Below are 23,118 nucleotides of genomic sequence, written 5' to 3'. Positions count from 1 at the left end.
ATGTCTTTGAACAACGACCTGGTGTTCCTGATATTACAGTTTTTCAATGAAGAGAAGCACACAGAAGCTGCCCACATGTATGTTTCCAAACCCGGCCCTTGAATTATCTTTTCTCAATGGTTTTTTGCTTATGTGGTGTGTGAATAATGACCTGATTTTTGGTTCTGCTGGTATGCATGAGCGCAGGTTGGAGAAAGAATCCGGGCTTTACTTCAACCTGGATTACCTTCAAGAGCTTGTGCTTACCGAAAAATTCGATGAGGCCGAGAGATACTTGTTGGGCTTTATTAAAGTAGAGGACAACAAGCATTCTACTAAGATATTCTTTGAGATAAGGAAGCAGAAATATCTAGAAGCACTGGACAGGAATGGACTCTCTTTGCTTTTTCCTCGCTTACAGTGACCATGAATGTTAGATTTATTGCATTTATGGGTATTTCATAACGCGGTATTATAGAGTTTCTCACGTTTGGTCTCTCTTAGTCTATCTCTTATAAGTTTTTCATATTAATTTGTTTCGAATTTGTTGGAATCACACTATTGAGTTTTGAATTCTTCACCATCCTACTGCACTAATTTTCACCATCTGAGTGTACTATGCTGAATCCATATCTGCCGGATCTTCACCATCTTAGTGCACTATGCTGAATCCATATCTGCTGGATCATGTATGTCATTGAGTTTGTGATTCCCCACCATCCTAGTACAATGATTCTCTACAATCCCCGTGCACTGGGTATTTCAAAGTGCTAAATCTATATCTGCTGGATCTATGGATCCATGTATGTTTCTCTGGATTCACCCCAAATATTCTGAAATATGTAATAGTTAAATAACATCATTCTAGGCTTGTCAATGTAGGTAGATCAGTTTATTTAGTTTTTTATAATTTTGTTAGATTTATTTTTCCGTTATGTTTGTTAATGTCGTTGTCGAGTTGGGGTTTTTGCTTGAAAATTTTATGATGTTAGAAGATGTTTTCTCTATTTGATTACATGCATTGAAAATGAACAGAATATTGTGGGTTACCATTCTTCAAATATTGTAGAAGCACGTAATGAATTCTCATTCAGCTAATGAATTCTCATTCTTGTTATATTTTAAATCATTAATTTCTCTGTCTCTAGGTTTTAGGAATTCTGGGTTTTAGCTTTGTGCCTAGGGTTTAGGAATTTTGGGTATTAGCTTTCTTCCTTTTTAACTTATATTTGTGAATATGAATCTATTTTGGTATCAACAGTAATCATTTGAATCTGAGAGGTTGGGCTGTTTGTCTGTTGGAGTCTCTATATTAAATGCAAATATGTTAAATGAATGGTGTGATTTTGTTGGGTGATTCAGAGTAATATGTTTTTAGTCTGTCAATGTTTTTCTTATTTATAAGATCTTGATGTTTTTCAATGCTTTTATAAAGTTCTTTCAAATGGGTGTTTAGTAGATCCACAATCGGATTAATTTCTGATCTGATTAATTTCTGAGCTGAAAGGTTAAGAGGTTGCTAGTACTAGGCTAGCCCTCAGTATAAACTCACTTAAGAGTGCAACATAGTTACTTTATTACCAAGCTATTTAAAGTGTTGCTGAATCTAGTTGAAATGTTAACAACTATTTTACCCAACCATATCTTTACTATTTTACCCAACCACTGAAGCTAACCTCATTTTCAGAAACTAGTTACTTTATTACAGAGGTAACTAGTTACTTTATTACAGAGGTAGCTAAAGTGTTGAACGTGGTTGGGAGGTTAGCAATTATTCTAGCCAACCACCCAACCACTTAAGCTAATCTCATTTTGACAAAACTAATCTATTTCATGTTTGTGGGGGTAATTTCTTTGTTAATATTGAATTTTCTATTGTTTCACCTTTGTTAATACTAGGTTAGTAATAAGTTATTAATTTCATGGTCAATTATATTGTGTGGAGATGTTGAGTATTCTCTTAATCCTTATCCTCTCCCAGGTTTGTCAATGCCAAGCTGTTTTTGTTTGCAAGGCTACTTGTTTTTCTGTATCTGTAGACAATGACACGGTAAACAAGTAAACAATTCTCATTTTCCAGGAAAGATTGGTTCACAGCTATGAACATACTTAACAATGACCTTAAAGTGTTCAGAAATCTACAGAGAGATAACAGAACTGATTACATTGGAAGACTTCAGGTGATGTTTGCTTTACTGTTTATATTTTACTGCCTGCTGGAATATTTTCTTCTCTAGGTAAGGTCTAACCTAAACTTCTGATTCTACTTGTAGGGAAAACGAACAGCTTAAACAGTACAGGGATACACAGTCTCAACGAATTGCTATGTTTCGAGAGATTAGTTCAATTGTACAATCCAACCCTTTAATCTGCAACAAGTTGACTTTTCCCAGCATTAAAGCTTGCAGGCTTAGGGCCCTCATCAATCAAAGGTTCTGCCTCTCCCCTCATTTAATTATTAAGACCTTTTGATTCATTTTGAGAATTTCTCTACAAGATAGATATAATGTGCAGTTTCTCAACAAGCATGATGGTAGCTGTATAGACATGCTGTCAACTGTTAGCAACATCTAAACCCGCTTCTGGATTTTATATTTATTTGTTGACATTTGGGAGGAAAATTTCACCTTGATTCTGTTATATTTCTGTTATAATTTCTAACAATAATATGATACATTTCTGTGTGCATGTGCTTTTGTTCAGTCTTAATTTGCAGCATATGCTTTGCAAAAACCCTCAACCTATTCCCGATGTCAGAACATTGTTTACTGATCACACCTGTGCACCTTCAAATGGAGCTCTAACTCCATCTCCAGTAAATAATAATCTCACGCTTTGCAAAAACCCTCAACCTACTCCTGATGTCAGAACATTGTTTGCTGATCACACCTGTGCAGCTTCAAATGGAGCTCCAACTCCATCTCCAGTAAATAATCATCTCATGGGGTCGATTCAAAAAATGCCAGCTGTGAGTCACCAATTTGATTAGTATCATGAATAACCTCTTCATGTTTTCCCCCTTTTATGAATGTGCATTAGTGAATTATTGATCTAAATCTATATCTAGCACTGTTTGAATAAACTTTTAATCTGATTGGTCGCAGCGATTTCAACCTCAAGTTGGTCCTGTTGCTCGTAGTCCTGCAGGATGGTTGGCAAATCCTAGCACTCCTGGACAACATGCTCCAGTAGCTTTTGGTGCAGCATCTCTCTTTCAACCTCTAAATGCAGGTTAGATAGTTGATATTCTGTAGGTCTAATAATCTTTATTATTCCTTGTAAAAAAGGGCCATGTATGCTTGCAGGTTTAGAATTGAAGCACAGATGCAAGAACAACCCTACATCTTAATAATTTAATCTGAATAGTATATTTCTTTCCTCTTGTTGGTTGATAAAAGTGAACGATAAAGATTTTTTATTTTAATGGTTTGTTCTTAATGACCTCAGGTGCTTCACTGCAACGACCTAGAACTCCCCCAGCATGCAATGGTGGATTTCTTTTTCAGTTAACTAATTCCAAACATGTGATAGAACGACCTGGCTCTGGTCAGGTTGATGAGGCATGTAACATCGTTTCTATTAGATTTTGTGCTTGTTGGGGATTTTTCTGATAAAATCCCAAAAACAAATAAATTGAACAGAGAATAAAACTCTGTTTTCTAACACAGGATCTTTAACACAGCGGAAACTTTTAAAAAAAATTATGTGCAGCAGACAGAGATTTCACACACCACACATTTCTATTCATTAATAAAAGCAACTGCTGTTACAACCTTCTTCCTCTCTCTCAGAGGGATTCACCAAGAACATTTAACAAAAAAAAATTACTGAGTCTTCTCATGAGATTTTACACTGCTGTGTGTAAGAATCTCTTCTACATTCACTGCTGTAAAAACAGACTTCTACTACAGAAAAATTACTTTCACTGCTGTGTGGAAATTACACGAATTTTCTTCACGCTGCTGCGTGGGTTACAATACATCGCACTGCTGTGCCTCACTCTTCAATTTCATTACTTCGCACTGCTGTGCATTACCTTCCTATTCTACATAACACGAAAAAAACATTACAATTATATATATATGACTACAAAAGAAACTTACTTCACATTTTCACTTACCATGCTCCGTAAAAGAAAAAACAATAAAATTAAATGATTTTTACCAGCCTTTACTTGTGCCCATACTCCCGCTGAAACAAAATTAAAAACTTCACCAAAACTTACCAACCACAGTAAATTGCATTTACTGTTTTACTGACACTTACTGGCGGTAAAGTAAAATTTTTACTTCACGTAAAATTTCATTTAATGTTGGCCCATACTTCACCCATTGACTTTAATTAGATCGCATCGCAGAATCCCATTTGGTCGGAACACAAAATTTGTGGCACACACATATGATGCGATCTGCGATATGTGATCGGGTCGCATCGCACCGTCGCAATCGCCAGAAAACACAACACATATTGGAGGGTGACAAGGTGAGTTGCGATTTGCGATATGCGATGGATCGCATCGCAAATAAAAGTTGCAGTTGAAATTATATTTCAACACTCCCCTTTAATTTCAACTACTGGGTTATCAATCATACCTAGACATTTCCTCAAATACTCAAAACTTTTCTGGTCCAATGGCTTTGTCAGAATGTCAGCAACCTGTTCCTGAGTGCTGCAATGTTGTAAAACAATTTCTCCATTGTTCACCAATTCTCTGATGTAATGGAACCTTGTATCAATGTGTTTCGTTCGCTTGTGAAACACTAAATTCTTGGACAACGCAATAGCTGAGCTATTGTCACAAAATATAACTGTTGCTTTTGCCTGCTCTTGGCCTAAGCTCCTCAACATTCTTCTCATCCAAACTGCTTGACATGCTGCTGCTGTAGCTGCCACGTACTCTGCTTCTGCTGTAGACAACGCCACAATTGGCTGTTTCTTGGAAGCCCATGAAATGGCTCCTGAACCCATGTGAAAAACGTAGCCGGATATGCTTTTCCGATCATCCACATTTCCAGCCCAATAGCTATCGGTGTAGCCAACTAAATCTGAACTTTCTGAAAAAGTATACAAAATGCCAAATCTTTTTGTACCTTTGACATACCTCAGAATTCTTTTTGCTGCCTGCCAATGTGCCTCTTTTGGCCTCTCCATGAATCTAGAAATCAAACTAACAGCAAACATTATGTCAGGCCTAGTTGCAGTTAAATACATAAGGCTGCCAACTATGCTCTTATACAAGCTAGGATCAAAATCCTTGTTGTTGTTCTCTTTGCTGAGTTTTAATCCCATTACTGTGGGAGTGATTGTTGCCTTGCACTCTTGCATGTGGAATCTTTCCAACACTTCATTTACATATCTTGCTTGAGAGATAAAAATCTCATTTTCATTTTGATCTACTTCTATTCCCAAGAAGTATCTCAGCAAACCCATGTCAGTCATTTCAAATTCTTCTTTCATGACTGATTTGAAGTTTTCAATGAGGTAGTCATCATTACCTGTAAAAATCACATCATCAACATACAAGACAACAATTAAAATCTTACCATCCTTTTCTTTGATGTAGACTGTGGGTTCTCCCTCACATTTGTCAAATTCATTTTCCAGTAGATAGGAGTCTATTCTACTGTACCACGCTCTTGGCGCTTGCTTCAGCCCATAAAGAGCTTTCTTCAATCTGCACACTTTGTGCTCTTGGCCTTTCTTCTCATAGCCTAGAGGTTGTTCAATGTAAACTTCCTCCTTTAACACTCCATTTAGGAATGCCGACTTCACATCCATTTGGTAGACTTTCCATTTGTTTTATGCTGCTATGGATAGCACTGCTCTCACGGTTTCCATTCTTGCAACCGGTGCGAAAGTCTCCTCATAGTCTCTTCCATACTGCTGTTTGTACCCTTTGACAACCAGTCTTGCCTTGTGTCTTTCAATTTTGCCTTCAGCATTGCTCTTGGTCTTATAGACCCATTTGACTCCAATGACTTCTTTACCTTTTGGTAGCTCAACCAAATCCCATGTCTTGTTTCTTTCTATGGCATTCATCTCCTCATCCATAGCTTCTATCCATTTCTTATCTTTAATTGCATCTTCGAAATGAATAGGATCATCAACATGACAATACAAGGCAAATAAATAATTCATTCCTTCATTATAAATGTCACTTAAGTTTCTGAATTTCTTACCTCTTTCACTTGGTGTGCAAGTGCTTGAAGATGCACTTGAATTTCCTCCTTGTGGTGTGCTTGGAGAAGCACTCTCATTTCTCCTCAAGGGTGTTCCTTGCTGTCCTTGTGTTGGCGCTGCTGTTTGGGGATGTATTTCTACCATTTCCTCATCATCTTCATCATGACACAAACAGTTTTTAACATTAACTGTTTTCTCTATGCTTCCATCCCAAGCTTCCTCCTCAATAAACTGAACATCTCTGCTCACAAAGAACTTCTTGGTAGATGGGATATACAACCAGTAAGCTTTGGATTCCTCACTGTATCCAATGAAAATACATTTCTCCCCTTTGCTGTCCAACTTCCTCCTTAGCTGATCCGGAATGTGTGCATAAGCCACACATCCAAAAACTTTCATGTGGGTGACTCCTTGCTTTCTCCCACTCCATGCTTCTTCCGGCACTTTGTTCATCACAGATTTTGTAGGACACCTATTCAAGATATATACAGCACAGTTTACGGCTTCAGCCCAATAATCATTTGGCAAATGCTTTGCCTTCAACATGCTCCTCGCCATATCCATAATGGTCCTATTCTTCCTTTCAGCAACTCCATTTTGCTGTGGGGTGTACCTTGCTGTAAACTGTTTATGTATACCATTTTCTCTACAAAATCTTAGGAATTCCTTGGAGATATACTCACCTCCTCTATCAGTTCTCAAAACTTTTATATGCAGCCCACTTTGGTTTTCCACAAATGCCTTGAAGTTTTGGAATTTCTCAAACACTTTTGATTTGTTCTTCAAGAAATAAACCCAAGTTTTTCTTGTAAAATCATCAATGAATGTTAGAAAATATTGGCTGCCTGCTAAAGATTGATTTTGCATCGGTCCACATAAATCTGAGTGGACAATTTCTAAGGGTGCTTTTGCCCTTATGCTTTTCCCACTTGGAAAACTTTCTCTGTGTTGTTTCCCCAATATGCAGCCTTCACAAAGGCTATCCGGTTTCTCTATCAATGGTAATCCCCTTACCATTCCTTTTCTGCTCAACAAATTAAGACCTCCAAAGTTGAGATGTCCAAATCTCAAGTGCCACAACCAATTTTCATCTTTTGGTTGGCTTTGGAAAGCCTCTTGGGTAACTGCTGCCATTGCATCTTTGTTTTTCAAATCTGCCCTTATTCTGAGAGGGAACATTCTGTACCTCGTCATCTTCAATTCAACAATACATCTTTTGCTGGGTGGAATATCCATGATGGTGCATACATCATTTTCAAAGAAAACATTGTAACCTTTTTGGACAAGCTGTCCAATACTCAAGAGGTTACATCTCATTCCAGGAACATAATAGACATCTGCTATGGTTTTCCTTTCACCTTGCTTTGTAAATATTTTAACTTCTCCTTTACCCATAACAGAAATTTTGCTATCAGTCCCAAGTGTGACTTGTGACTTCACACTTTGATCTAAAGCAGAAAACAGGGCTATGTTTCCTGTCATATGGTTGCTGCAACCGGAGTCTAGAAACCATATATCTTCACTATTTGTTTCAGCCATGTTACAAGCTAACAATACATTATCTTGGCTGACATTTTCTCTAGTAATATTTGCACTAGAGCTATTACTCACATCATGCTGCTTCTTTCTACATTCACTGGCATAATGCCCATATTTTTTACAATAATAACATTGGACATTGGTTTTTTCATACCTTTGTCCTTGAGCATGATGTTGTCCACTTTGTTGGCTGCTGCCTTGACCTTGGTTCTGATTTGGATTGCTGCCTTTTCTTTGAGCATTCGCTGGACTATTCCTTCCACCTCTGTTCTGGCTTCTGCCTCTTCCTCTCTTGTTTCCTCTGCCTTGACCTCTTCCTCTTCCAAAGGACATCTGGGTCTTGAAGGCTTGCTCTAGAGATAAGTTTTCATTTCTACTCAACCTCTGCTCATGTGTGATCAGTGATGCATGAAGCTCATCAACTGAAAAGTTTGAGAGATCCTTTGTCTCTTTTATGGTGGTGACAATCGCATCAAACTTTGAGGGTAAGACCCTCAATATTTTCTCCACAATCCTCCTATCTTCAAGGGTTTCTCCATGAGTCCTTATCTGTGTGACCAAACCAATTACATGTGTGAAGAATGAGTCAATGTTGTCTGACTCCTTCATGCACAGATTCTCAAAATCCTTCCTCAGCAATTGTAGTTTTGCTGTCTTCACTCTCTCCATGCCTTGATAGGCTGTCTTGAGGGTTTGCCATGCTTCATTGGCTGTCTTAGCTGCTGCTAACCTTGGAAACACACTCTGGTCTACTGCTAGATACAACAACACACGGGCTTTTGAATCCTTCTTCCTATTGCTCTTCAGTAGATCTCTCTCTCCCTGAGTTAATGCATTGAACTCAGTTTCATCTGTTGGTTCTTCAAAACCATCTTCAACTATTTCCCATAAATCTTGAGAGGCAAACAGAGCTGTCATGGTTATTGCCCAATAGTCATAGTTTTTCCCATTAAACTGTGGGAGCTGGGTGTTAAACATACCCATATCAGTGCTTGTGCTGGCCATTCCTTGCATTCTGATCTATGCTTCAAATATACAGTGAAGTATTTAAATAACTGGCTTGAGGAATACCTTGGATTCTTTTGCCTGAGTCTTCACATGGCTGGAGAAGTTGCTGCAGTAAGAATCCTTCCTTCAGCTTCTTTGAACCCTTCAAAGAGCCTAGACTAGCTCTGATACCACTGTTGGGGATTTTTCTGATAAAATCCCAAAAACAAATAAATTGAACAGAGAATAAAACTCTGTTTTCTAACACAGGATCTTTAACACAGCGGAAACTTTTAAAAAAAATTATGTGCAGCAGACAGAGATTTCACACACCACACATTTCTATTCATTAATAAAAGCAACTGCTGTTACAACCTTCTTCCTCTCTCTCAGAGGGATTCACCAAGAACATTTAACAAAAAAAAATTACTGAGTCTTCTCATGAGATTTTACATTGCTGTGTGTAAGAATCTCTTCTACATTCACTGCTGTAAAAACAGACTTCTACTACAGAAAAATTACTTTCACTGCTGTGTGGAAATTACACGAATTTTCTTCACGCTGCTGCGTGGGTTACAATACATCGCACTGCTGTGCCTCACTCTTCAATTTCATTACTTCGCACTGCTGTGCATTACCTTCCTATTCTACATAACACGAAAGAAACATTACAATTATATATATATGACTACAAAAGAAACTTACTTCACATTTTCACTTACCATGCTCCGTAAAAGAAAAAACAATAAAATTAAATGATTTTTACCAGCCTTTACTTGTGCCCATACTCCCGCTGAAACAAAATTAAAAACTTCACCAAAACTTACCAACCACAGCAAATTGCATTTACTGTTTTACTGACACTTACTGACGGTAAAGTAAAATTTTTACTTCACGTAAAATTTCATTTAATGCTGGCCCATACTTCACCCATTGACTTTAATTAGATCGCATCGCAGAATCCCATTTGGTCGGAACACAAAATTTGTGGCACACACATATGATGCGATCTGCGATATGCGATTGGGTCGCATCGCACCGTCGCAATCGCCAGAAAACACAACACATATTGGAGGGTGACAAGGTGAGTTGCGATTTGCGATATGCGATGGATCGCATCGCAAATAAAAGCTGCAGTTGAAATTATATTTCAACAGTGCTCCTGAATTTTGATGGAGGTTTTCTAGTGTTCAAAATTCTTCAAGTGTTTTGGAAATTTTGGTCCCACTTCAAAATTTTGATTGTATTTTGTTCCTTTTTAACATTTTCGATTGCATTTGGTCCCATTCTCTGCAGACCTGGAATTTAGGACCAACTCATCCTAAAGAGAAGCCCTCGGAAAATGATCTTCCTAAATTTTAAAATAGTTGTGAGAAACCTCAACCAAGGTTCAAATGTTGTTAGCATGGATTTTCATCCTGAGCGGCAGACAGTCTTATTAGGTAATCTGCCATTTCAATTTCATTAGGCTCCGAAACACAAATTTTCATCTAAAGTCTTATTTTAAATGCACTCTAATCATGATATGACTTAAACCTACTCTCAATCAGATGAACATTTTGCAGTTGGAACCGATGTTGGTGACATTGCAATTTGGGAAGTGGGATCAAGTGAAAAGTTAACTCAGAAGTCATTCAAAGATTGGGATAACTCGAGTCGCATATTGTCTGTGCAGGTGTAGATATCACATTGTGTTTTAGTCCTAAGTGATTTTGGTGAAGAAATACTTTTTATACTTAACTATTCACAGCAGTAGTTCTTTCCTATAATGTGATTATTAGCCGTATAGAGTTTTGGATGACTCACACTTATTTCCTGTTATGTTCAGGCCACTATTTCAAATGAATCAGTTGTGCCAGTGAAGCGGTGTATTTGGAGCCCAAATGGAGCATTGATTGGTATTTACATTTCTTTTATTGTTTAAATTTTAGGTCTTTATATTTGTCTTTGATAAAGCTACTTTTACCATATCAAAGACTATATGGTAGGTAATAGGAACCGTTCATTGATATAACCTAGCATGCAGGAGTGGCACTTTCTCAGCATCTAGTTCACATGTATTGCTATAATGCGACTTGCGAGTTGAGGCAACATCTTGAGGTTCGTATTCTAGCTCAAAAATAGGTTACATTTTGTTGTGGTTTCCTTTTTGGAAACATGGTTATAAGTGACAATGGTAATGCAACATTGCAGATTAATGCACATATTGGTAGTGTGAATGACATTGCCTTTGTGCACCTTCAAGGAAAGCTGTGCCTTATCAGTTGTGGGGATGATAAGACCATTAAGGTAAATTTAGTACCTGCTGGTTGAATTCATAAATGTTTGGATTCCCAATTATGATCAGTCAGTGCTACAAAAGCTTGCAAATTTGAACTAATGATTGTGCCTTATCAGTTGTGGGGATGATAAGACCATTAAGGTAAATTTAGTACCTGCTGGTTGAATTCATAAATGTTTGGATTCCCAATTATGATCAGTCAGTGCTACAAAAGCTTGCAAATTTGAACTAATTTTACTATCATGGATGTTTACCATTATGATCATTTGTTAGCTGAACCCTTCCATTGTGCAGGTATGGGATGCAGAAACAGGCTGCAAACAATACACATTTGAAGGTCATGAAGCACCTGTCTATTCTGTCTGTCCTCAATATAAAGTGAATGTCCAGGTACTTGATTTCTAGAAGTCTTTCTGCTACTTTAACAGGAATATATCATTTATGTAGTGTGAGGATTACTAGCAAATTCATTTTTCTATATAATTCCTATTACGGTTGAAATTTTCTCCCATGTCTGATAATATTCTGTGAATAATTGCAGTTCATTTTATCTATAGATGTAAATGGGAAAATTAAAGCCTGGTTGTATGATCATCCAACATGTAAAATTGACTATGATGCTCCTGGACATGGGTGTACTGCAATGGCTTATAGTGCTGATGGATCACGGTATAACACATTTTTCTACTTTATGGGTATATATTGGGAGGTTTGAATGCATAATAAGGATAATAGTTCACCAGAAAGTACTCAAGAGCACTTATTTCAGGGTATTTTTTAATTCGTTTATCTTCTTTGGGATTAGGTTTTTCACATGTGGTACAAACATAGAAGGAGAGTCATACTTAGTTGAGTGGGAAGAAAGTGATGGAGTAATCAAGCGAAGGTATTTTGGTTTTGAAATCAGTCCTCAGAGGTGGTGAAGTTTGCTACAACAAAAAATAGGTTCCTTGCAGCTGGAGATGAATGTCAAATTAAGTTTTGGGATATGGATAACATCAATATCTTGTTAACAACCGATGCTGAGGTGGCTTGCAGGAAAAAGGATACATTTACCATGGCAGCTATCATTAAGAAATTTAGATCTGGATGTGTGATAGAGTTTACATTACTTGAATTTCTTTCTTTTTGGATTCTGCACTTAATGCATTTCCCATGGAAATCCACTTGGTACTCCCCCTCATTCCACAGATGGTAATGAGGGTGAATTAGGTCAGCTATCAATAGTTGGCTTAGGATGAGAGCTAGTATTTTAGAAAGTTGGATTACTCTCAGCCAGTTGAACTCACCCAATTGACATCGTTGATGTTTTCTTATTATGATTGGGTATTAAATTGATTCAGTCCTCTGGCCTTCTGCAGGATAGACCTTGTCTCTGTTTCAATAAAGATGGTTCACTGTTAGGCTGTAACAACACGTGATAGTGGGATCAAGATCTTAGCTAATGCAGATGGAGTTAAGCTTGTAAAAATGCTAGAAGGTGGAAGGGTGACACAGGAGTCAAAGGTAACTAAGTACCATGCCAAATTGCACATTCAGTGGGCATATATGGAAAATAATGGCTAAAACCTAATTGTGGCATCTCTGCAATGCAGCCTTCATTTTCAAAGATGGGGCCAGTTGTATTTGCTGCACCAATGATCTTTGAAAATGAAGGCTGCATTGCAGAGATGCCACAATTAGGTTTTAGCCATTATTTTCCATATATGCCCAGTGAATGTGCAATTTGGCATCGTACTTAGTTACCTTTGACTCCTGTGTCACCCTTCCACCTTCTAGCATTTTTACAAGCTTAACTCCATCTGCATTAGCTAAGATCTTGATCCCACTATCACGTGTTGTTACAGCCAACAGTGAACCATATTTATTGACACAGAGACAAGGTCTATCCTGCAGAAGGCCAGAGGACTGAATCAATTTAATACCCAATCATAATAAGAAAACATCAACGATGTCAATTGGGTGAGTTCAACTGGCTGAGAGTAATCCAACTTTCTAAAATACTAGCTCTCATCCTAAGCCAACTATTGATAGCTGACCTAGTTCACCCTCATGACCATCTGTGGAATGAGGGGGTGTACCAAGTGGATTTCCATGGGAAATGCATTAAGTGCAGAATCCAAAAAGAAAGAAATTCAAGTAATGTAAACTCTATCACACATCCAGATCTAAATTTCGTAATGATAGCTGCCATGGTAAATGTATCCTTTTACCTGCAAGCCACCCTCAGCATCGGTTGTTAACAAGATATTGATGTTATCCATATCCCAAAACTTAATTTGACATTCATCTCCAGCTGCAAGGAACCTATTTTTTGTTGTAGCAAACTTCACCACCTCTGAGGACTGCTTTTCAAAACCAAAATACCTTCGCTTGATTACTCCATCACTTTCTTCCCACTCAACTAAGTATGACTCTCCTTCTTTGTTTGTACCACATGTGAAAAACCTAATCCCAAAGAAGATAAACGAATTAAAAAATACCCTGAAATAAGTGCTCTTGATAAAGCAGGATAAAGTACTTTCTGGTGAACTATTATCCTTATTATGCATTCAAACCTCCCAATATATACCCACAAAGTCGAAAAATGTGTTATACCGTGATCCATCAGCACTATAAGCCATTTCAGTACACCCATGGCCGGGAGCATCATAGTCAATTTTACATGTTGGATGATCATACAACCAGGCTTTAATTTTCCCATTTACATCTATAGATAAAATGAACTGCAATTATTCACAGAATATTATCAGACATGGGAGAAAATTTCAACCGTAATAGGAATTATATATAAAAATGAATTTTCTAGTAATCCTCACACTACATAAATGATATATTCCTGTTAAAGTAGCAGAAAGACTTCTAGAAATCAAGTACCTGGACATTCACTTTATATTGAGGACAGACAGAATAGACAGGTGCTTCATGACCTTCAAATGTGTATTGTTTGCAGCCTGTTTCTGCATCCCATACCTGCACAATGGAAGGGTTCAGCTAACAAATGATCATAATGGTAAACATCCATGATAGTAAAATTAGTTCAAATTTGCAAGCTTTTGTAGCACTGACTGATCATAATTGGGAATCCAAACATTTATGAATTCAACCAGCAGGTACTAAATTTACCTTAATGGTCTTATCATCCCCACAACTGATAAGGCACAGCTTTCCTTGAAGGTGCACAAAGGCAATGTCATTCACACTACCAATATGTGCATTAATCTGCAATGTTGCATTACCATTGTCACTTATAACCATGTTTCCAAAAAGGAAACCACAACAAAATGTAACCTATTTTTGAGCTAGAATACGAACCTCAAGGTGTTGCCTCAACTAGCAAGTCGCATTATAGCAATACATGTGAACTAGATGCTGAGAAAGTGCCACTCCTACATGCTAGGTTATATCAATGAACGGTTCCTATTACCTACCATATAGTTTTTGATATGGTAAAAGTAGCTTTATCAAAGACAAATATAAAGACCTAAAATTTAAACAATAAAAGAAATGTAAATACCAATCAATGCTCCATCTGGGCTCCAAATACACCGCTTCACTGGCACAACTGATTCATTTGAAATAGTGGCCTGAACATAACAGGAAATAAGTGTGAGTCATCCAAAACTCTATACCGCTAATAATCACATTATAGGAAAGAACTACTGCTGTGAATAGTTAAGTATAAAAAGTATTTCTTCACCAAAATCACTTAGGACTAAAACACAATGTGATATCTACACCTGCACAGACAATATGCTACTCGAGTTATCCCAATCTTTGAATGACTTCTGAGTTAACTTTTCACTTGATCCCACTTCCTAAATTGCAATGCCACCAACATCGGTTCCAACTGCAAAATGTTCATCCGATTGAGAGTAGGTTTAAGTCATATCATGATTAGAGTGCATTTAAAATAAGACTTTAGATGAAAATTTGTGTTTAGGAGCCTAATGAAATTGAAATGGCAGATTACCTAATAAGACTCTCTGCTGCTGAGGATGAAAATCCATGCTAACAACATTTGAACCTTGGTTGAGGTTTCTCACAACTATTTTAGGAAGATCATTTTCCGAGGGCTTCTCTTTAGGATGAGTTGGTCCTAAATTCCAGGTCTGCAGAGAATGGGACCAAAATGCAATCGAAAATGTTAAAAAGGGAACAAAATACAATCAAAATTTTGAAGTGGGACCAAAATTTCCAAAACACTTGAAGAATTTTGAACACTAGAAAACCTCCATCAAAATTCAGGAGCACAAAATCTAATAGAAACGATGTTACATGCCTCATCAACCTGACCAGAGCCAGGTCGTTCTATCACATGTTTGGAATTAGTTAACTGAAAAAGAAATCCACCATTGCATGCTGGGGGAGTTCTAGGTCGTTGCAGCGAAGCACCTGAGGTCATTAAGAACAAACCATTAAAATAAAAAATCTTTATCGTTCACTTTTATCAACCAACAAGAGGAAAGAAATATACTATTCAGATTAAATGAGACATTATCTACCTTCACCATTTACGATATGGAATAAACCTTTTGACTAAAACCTTTTGTATGGACAGTTTTAGACAGTTTGTCTGGAAGGTTTCCATCACCAATCGCAGTTACGACAGTTCAGTTTAATAATATTAATCAAGCTCAATTGCTAGTTGTGCAGGAAAGCCAAATTGCAATTTATGATGCTTCTGAATTGGAATGTTTGTGCCATGTAAGATGCCATGCTTATATATGCTTTTGTCCTGTTAGATTTTTTAACCTTTGAAATTATGGTGTGGTTGTATTTGATATAGATGGAGGTATATTGTCTTAGGATGGATTAGTTAATAAATATTTGCATTGCAGTGGACACCTCTGGAACCAATGCCTGCACATATTTCTTGTGCCACATTTTCATGTGACGGTCTACTAGTCTATGCTAGTTTTTTTTTATGGTTCTATTGGTGTATTTGATTCTGAAGTCCTAAGGCCACGTTGCGGTATTGCTCCTTCTGCATTTATACCAGACATGGGCAGGTAAGGTGTTTCATGATTCATCCTGCAAAGAGAAGGATTATGGTAGTCTTCATGCTAAGATTGTTTAAATGAAATAGCCTGGCTGTTGCAATTGGATTCCACTAAATGAAAATGTTGTTTCTTTTGCTTATGTACAGTGGTGATATCTATCCACTTGTAATCGCTGCAAATCCACATGTACCCAATCCGATTGCCGTAGGATTGACCGATGGAGGTATTCATGTGATTGAGCCTGACACATAAAGGTCAATGGCGTGCTGGAAGATCCGATAATCCGGGAATGAATTGTAAAGCCTCTATTTTTCGTTGTTTTGTGGCCCACAAATTTTTTTGCCAGTGGGAGGTCAATATGAGGATTAATTTTGTAGTATTTTCCTGGGGGCTTTCCTTTTCTAACGTTAGGTATTGCCATTTGTAATGTTGTTTCTATTTTGGTAGTGTTTCTGTTGTGTAATTTTTGTAAGGTGATGCAATATACAAGGCAGCCTGGCAGGGCTCTAATTTTTATTAATTACAGTCAGCTTAAGTTGAAGATGAATGTAAGCGACTATAAATGTTTTGAAAATGAATATTTATAGATATTAAAGGCAATGCAACTTCAGAGTGTTTAACATAAAATGTTGTGGAAGAATGCTGTTACTTCTCCATACCACAATTCTGTGTTTTGGATATTTTCCACCCTGGGTAAACTTATTATATCAATGAAAAATTCTACTGATAGTAGATAGATGAGAAGAGTTTGGTGATTTTTATGAGTTTGCAATGCCAATATACCTTAAATTTCAATTTAGCAAGAAATATTTATTTGAAGAATCTATGCCTCTTAAAAACTATAGCTACAGGATAAAAAAGCTTGACGTGAGCGTTTAGCAATATTCACCTCCCAACTCTCTCACAGAAAGCATTTATGTGAGTTAAGTTATACCAGACCAGGATTACGGATAATCATGAATTAGAGATTAGTTAGAATATCTTCAACGATATTGGAAAGGCACTGTAGTCCGGCAATGTTGCAGAACACTTCAAACAAGAAACAGTGGAATTAGAGTAAAATAGAAGAGAAGGAAAGAGGTATGTTGACATTATCATACCATGGAAAAATGACATTGGGTAAATTTGATGTAAAGTTTGTGATGGATAAGCATGGAAAGAATGATCTGAAGCCTCACGATGTTCAGAACCTAAAAGGACATGGTCCAAATTCACTCTGAATATGAGAAAAGGGCGGAGGTACAGAAAGAGAGAGCAATTGAAAAACTAACAAAGTAATCTACTTTCAATCAATTTCAGTTGCACTCATGTATGAAAGTGCAGTGCTTTCCAAGTTGCATGTGGATGTCCAATATAATTCAGCTATTGCACTACTAAATCATGACTTTACCATGTAACCACTACACTTCTAGATGCATTTAGTAATAGTATGCATGCATGTCAAACCCTTAAATTGCATTTCTTAATACATCTCAGATGTTAAATATTTGAACATACTTCCACAGTACATGTTGCAAGTTCAGACTCTAATGTAAAACTTGCTATTCATAGGTGACACTACTTCTATCATTGAAAAAGAAAAATGGTTTGTTTATGGATGATCCATGGAATGACACATGTGATTGAGTGTGCAGCTAAAGTCAATGACTACGAGCCATTAAAAATGTTTTGGAAATGAATACTTCAATACTATGGTATTCCTTTAGATATATATAACATAGGCTATATAACTTTAAGGTGCTTAACCCAAAATGCTGTGGAGGGATGCTTGTTACCTCTCCATACAATCATTCTTTGTCTTGATTGTTTTTCCTTTCTGGATAAACTTCTTATTTTATCAATGAAAAACTATGTTGATTCTAGAAGGAACATAACAGTTTGGTAACTGTCATTCTTTGTCTGAATTGTTTTTCCTTTCTGGATAAACTTCTTATTTTAACAATGAAAAACTATGTTGATTCTAGAAGGAATATAACAATTTGCTAACTGTCACCTTAAGTTTCAGTTGAGAAACAAATATTATTTTATTTTGAAGAATGTAACACCCTTTCTCACGAAGAACTACTGTTACATGTTTAGAAAAGATTATGATGGAAACGATTAACAAATTTGTTCACCTCTCTGTTAGTTCAGAGATTCATTATAAAGTTTTATGTGAGAGAGGTTATACAAGGGTTCAAATGACAATGGATTTAACTCTCTAAGTTTAACATTTTTTCCTTGTAGTTAGGATAATAGATTATTGTGGAAAGCCTTGAGAAATATACTCAATTGAAAATCCTCTAAACAAGATTGCATTGTTTATCTATGCACAGTAAAAATAAGTTGTAATAAAATATTATGTTCTATGCACAGTAAAAATAAGTTGTAATAAAATATTATGTTTTATGAAGAATAAAATAACTATATGTTGTTCTATAAAGAATAAAATAACTATATAAAGAATAAAATAACTATATCTTGTTCTAAAGAATAAGATAAATATAGAAATTTTTTACCAAAAGGAATGTTTTGAAATTCATCTTCTGGTAGAGTAAAAATAAGTTGTAATCAAATATTATGTTCTATGAAGAATAAGATAACTAGAGAAAATTTTTACTAGAAGGAATGTTTTGAAATTCATTTTCTGGCCCATTTTAGAATGTTACTTATATTTTAAGGTTTTTGTTTTTCCTTTGACATTTGAAATTTGTTTCATCTTTTTCTTTATTGGGATGGAAGGGGTATTGTTCCTTATATACTAAGATCTAGGATGTTGATACTCTAGTAGAATCTTATATCTAATAATATTACCATGTAATATTTAAGTAGAAGTTAGTTTGCAAGGATGCAATCTCATAGATGTCAAATTAAATATAATATTATTGTTAGATGCCATCTTCTTGAGAGCTGAGAAGATGGCCTTCAATGGGCTAAGGCTAGAGTATGCCTTGGAAGGAATCTCTAAGGTGCCCCAAAGGAGCACTTGAGCAATAAGATGTATGCAATGGATGTGTAAAAGAAGGCATTTGATGAGATTTGACATCACCCCACATCCCGTAGAAGAATGGGGCGGCTAAGAGAGAATTGTAGCATTGTGGGAGGAGCAAGGGCAATGTTGCATGATCAAGGCCTACCTATGCACTTGTGTGTCAAAGCATGCAACACATCAGTCTACTTGTAGAACTAGAGCCTTTGATGGAAGAAGCTAGAGTCGACAGTAGAATTGGGGGTATTTATGGGTTACACAAAAACTCCGCACAACTACCATGTGTACTTTCCATCCCTCATAATGATAGTTGTGTGAAGGGATATAAAATTTGATGAAGAAAAAGTGATGTGGTGCTCCCTTGACAAGGAGCTTCAGATACCACTAGAAGCGGAGATTTTTGCTCCAAAGGAGGAACTTCAAGAAGTTGTGGAGTAGAGAGTGGAGATAGCCACTCAAGCAAAACCATCTAGAGAAAGAAGGAAAAGGACTAGGGAAGCTGAGAGACTTGTACAGGATGTGAGGGATATTGTGGGTGCTCCTTCAAATCATTTCAAGAAGAGAAGGTCACCAAATCGGTGCATTGGATACGTGGTTCTAATGGCTGAGCTTGTAGAGCCTAATCCATCCTCTTTCGGGGAAGCAGTAGAGAAAACTGTATGGGTTGATGTAATGGTGGAAGAATACAAATCCATTGTAAAGAAAAGTGTGTGGGAAGTGGTCCCAAGACTAATAGACAAATCAATTGTAGGTTCAAGATGGATCTTCAAGGTAAAGCATGTAGTAGACAAAAGCATAGAAAAGTACAAGTCCTTTTTTGTAGCCAAGGGGTAATCTCAAGTTGAGGGGATTGACTACGAGGATACCTTTTCTCCTGTAGCAAGGTAGTCATCCATCAGATCAATTCTTTCTCTCACTGCACAGATGGGATGAAAGATCAACCAGATGGATGTAAAAACAAAATTCCTTAATGGAGTTATTAAGGAGGAGGTGTACATCAAGCAACCACAAGGCTTTGAGACTTTTGATCGAGAGTCTCATGTGTGCAGACTCAAGCAAGAATTGTATGGTTTCAAGAAAGTACCTAATTCTTGGTACACCAGGATCGATATATATCTCACCAGTTTGGGATTCTTCAAATTGAAGCAGATGCAAATGTTTATAATATCTTGGTAGAAGGTAAATTGTTGATTATTGTCTTATATGGTTGATGTCTTGATTTTAACTAGTGATGAGACGTTGATCAGATCTTGTAAAGAGGACCTTGAAAGAGAGTTTGAAATGAAGGACATGGGTCTCATGCATTACTTACTTAGATTGGGAGTATGGCAAGGTTATGTGGAATTGTTTGTCTCTCAGGGCAAGTATTCCAACGAGTTACTTCATAGGTTTCGCATGGACAGTTGCAAGCCCATGGAGACACCTCTCACGACCAACTAGAGGAAAGATGATACCACTTCAGGTGAGGAAGTGGATTCTACTGTTTATCGATAGTTGGTGGGTTCATTAATGTATCATGTGAACACATGACCATATATGTGTTATGCAATCAACTAGCTGAGCCAAGTTATGGTTAGGCCAACCAAATTATTTTGGAGGGAAGATAAGCATGTTCTATGTTACCTCAGAGGCACTACCCAGTTTGGACTATGGTATAGATGGATAGAGGGACTGAATTTTTGTGGCTTCATAAATGAAGACTGGGCAAGGGGTCAACTAGATCAAAAAAGTACATCAGGTGGTGTTTTCAGTGTTGGGTCTGCAGTGGTTTCTTGGTACAGTAGGAAGCAAATATCTATGGCATTCAGCTCGATAGAAGTAGAATACATGGTTGCGAGGCAAACAACATGTGAGGTGATCTTGATGAGAAAGATACTTGTTGGATTATTTGGTAAGATGATGGATCCAACTGTGATCAACTATGATAATCATATTTTCATCAACCTCTCTAAAAATCATGTTTTTCATAACCGATCCAAACATAAATATATGTGGTATCACCATTTACGGGACTTTGTTCAGAGGAAAATAATGTTGTTGCAGTACATTCTGACAGAGGAACAAGATACTGACATTTTGACAAAGGCCTTGTTAAGAGGGAAGTTTGAGTTCCATAGGTTCAGGATAATGGTGGTTGATAATCCCATTCTTGCTGAGATGGAGTGTTGAAAAATGTAGGAGGAAATTCTCAATTTGATTTTTTCCTTGATTAAATTGAGAAAATTCGAATTTCCACATAAACAAACAACTTGGATTATGTTAACTTGTGTGACTTGGCTTGTGTCACCAATTTTACTCAATAAATTCTAGATTGAGGAGTTAAATTTTAGATCTACATTTGTGATTTTTAATTTGTAGCAATTGAGGCGAATTATCTCAATTTGTTTTCAGTTAAATTAGTTTCAACTTTTGAAGGAACTAGTGGAAGGTCAGTTAAGTAGTGGGACTTGAGTCAAACTTAGTGATCATCTAGTTAACTAATCAATTAGTCAAAAATAGCTAGTGCATGTAGATAATTCGAGTTACTGAGTTGAGGTGGAGATTCCAAGACAATGTAACATCATTTGTAGACTAGTATTGAGTGTACATGTGTTGCATGCAGTAAGATGATCATCCTAAGGAATTGTGAAATTCAATTAGAGGAATTTCCTAAAGAATAGGGGCTAATTCCTCAAGGAATAGCGCAAGGAAATAGGAGCTCAAGCCAAGGAAAAAATTTGACTAAGTATGGGCTAGAGGCATTCAGTGAGCAGAAAGATAGGTTGTGCACTTGCAGGGTTAGCTCAGTTGAACAAATCAATTGTAATACATATCTATTCATGTGATTAGTGAAAATAGGAATTGGGGTTTTTAGACTATTTCTTTACTTAGAGAAAGGGGGAGCTTGTTGGAAATATCAAAGTTAGTGAGAGACTACTTATGTTGAACATAAATATTGGAAAATGAAGACTATTGGAAATATTGAGTCTTGACTTTTGATGCCCCTTTGGATACCCTAAATTTGAATTCATTTTTACTCCATATGCTTAGCATAAATGGGAACATGGGATAATGATTGAAAAAATTATTCTAATAAATTTTCAAATGTATCTCGAACTCACTCTAATTCCATAGAAATGAGGAGGTATGAAATATTTCATTAGCATGATTGAACCAAAGTACATGAATGCAAACCAAACCATTTTTATAATTAATCCCCATAAGTGAACATAAAAACACTATAAACAAATGGATAATGGGTGTGCTTGAACACTAATTTATTAAATAAGATATTAGAGGTTGCAAGAGGAGTTGGACGTTAATTTTTATGTTGATTCTTGTAATCTAAAGGTGGAAGCAAAAATGTGATTTATTGGGTGAACAAGCCATCATGTAATTTTCGCTATAACTTTTTTTCTAGAATGTTATAGATCATGAAACTTGGAGTCAATGGGAAGAAGCTATTCATATACCCATAGCTGTAATTTTAGGCATTGTTTTTCTATAATTTCCGAGATATGCTTTGAGGAAGTTAGGCTTCCCGAATGCTCCTGGAATATTCTTCAATTAGGTTAGCTTGGTATTTTTTATATCACTTCTCTTCTAGAATGTTTTGGAAAGTGAAACATGAATAATGCATATATAAAATATTCATGTACCAATGATTAAAATTTTAGCATTTGGTTTTCTATAATTTTAAAGATATGTTTAAGGAAACTAGGCTTATTGAATGCTCATAAAATCTACTTCAAATGAGTCAGTTTGGTATTTTTGCAATGTGGCTATCTTAGAAATTTTAGACCTTGTTTCACTATAGTTTTTGAGATATGATCTTAGGAAGTTAGTGTTCTTGAATCCTATTGAAACATGCTTTAAACATGTCATCTTGGCACATTTACTATAACTTTCATTTTGATATGTTTCATAATTTGAAATTTGTGAGAGATAGAGAATATATTTCATGTTACCTGTGGTAGAAATTTCTTATCTTGTTTAACTTTAATTTTGGGGATATGAGATAGGGAATTTAGTCTTCTTAAATGCTCCTAAACATGGTTCAAACATATTATATTAGAATTTAATCTACAACTTTCTTTGTGATATGTTTTAGAATATGGAATTTGGATGAGATAGAGAAGAGATTTCGGGGTACCCGTGGTAAAAATTTCAGAACCAAATTTTCAAAATTGGATATGTGGCAT

At 36.4% G+C, this 23,118-nt stretch overlaps 1 pseudogene; it reads left to right on the top strand.

Annotated features, from left to right (window-relative positions):
• Nucleotides 1–16,326, top strand: LOC149149014 (protein TOPLESS-RELATED PROTEIN 2-like; annotated as a pseudogene).
• The last annotated feature ends 6,792 nt before the right edge of the window (nt 16,327–23,118 follow it).

This window comes from Pinus tabuliformis, chromosome 9, assembly GCF_031772625.1.
Source record: "Pinus tabuliformis cultivar Carrire ecotype Pingquan chromosome 9, CPIR1, whole genome shotgun sequence".
Lineage (NCBI taxonomy): Eukaryota > Viridiplantae > Streptophyta > Pinopsida > Pinales > Pinaceae > Pinus > Pinus tabuliformis.
This window is presented reverse-complemented; position numbering and strand designations above follow the sequence as displayed.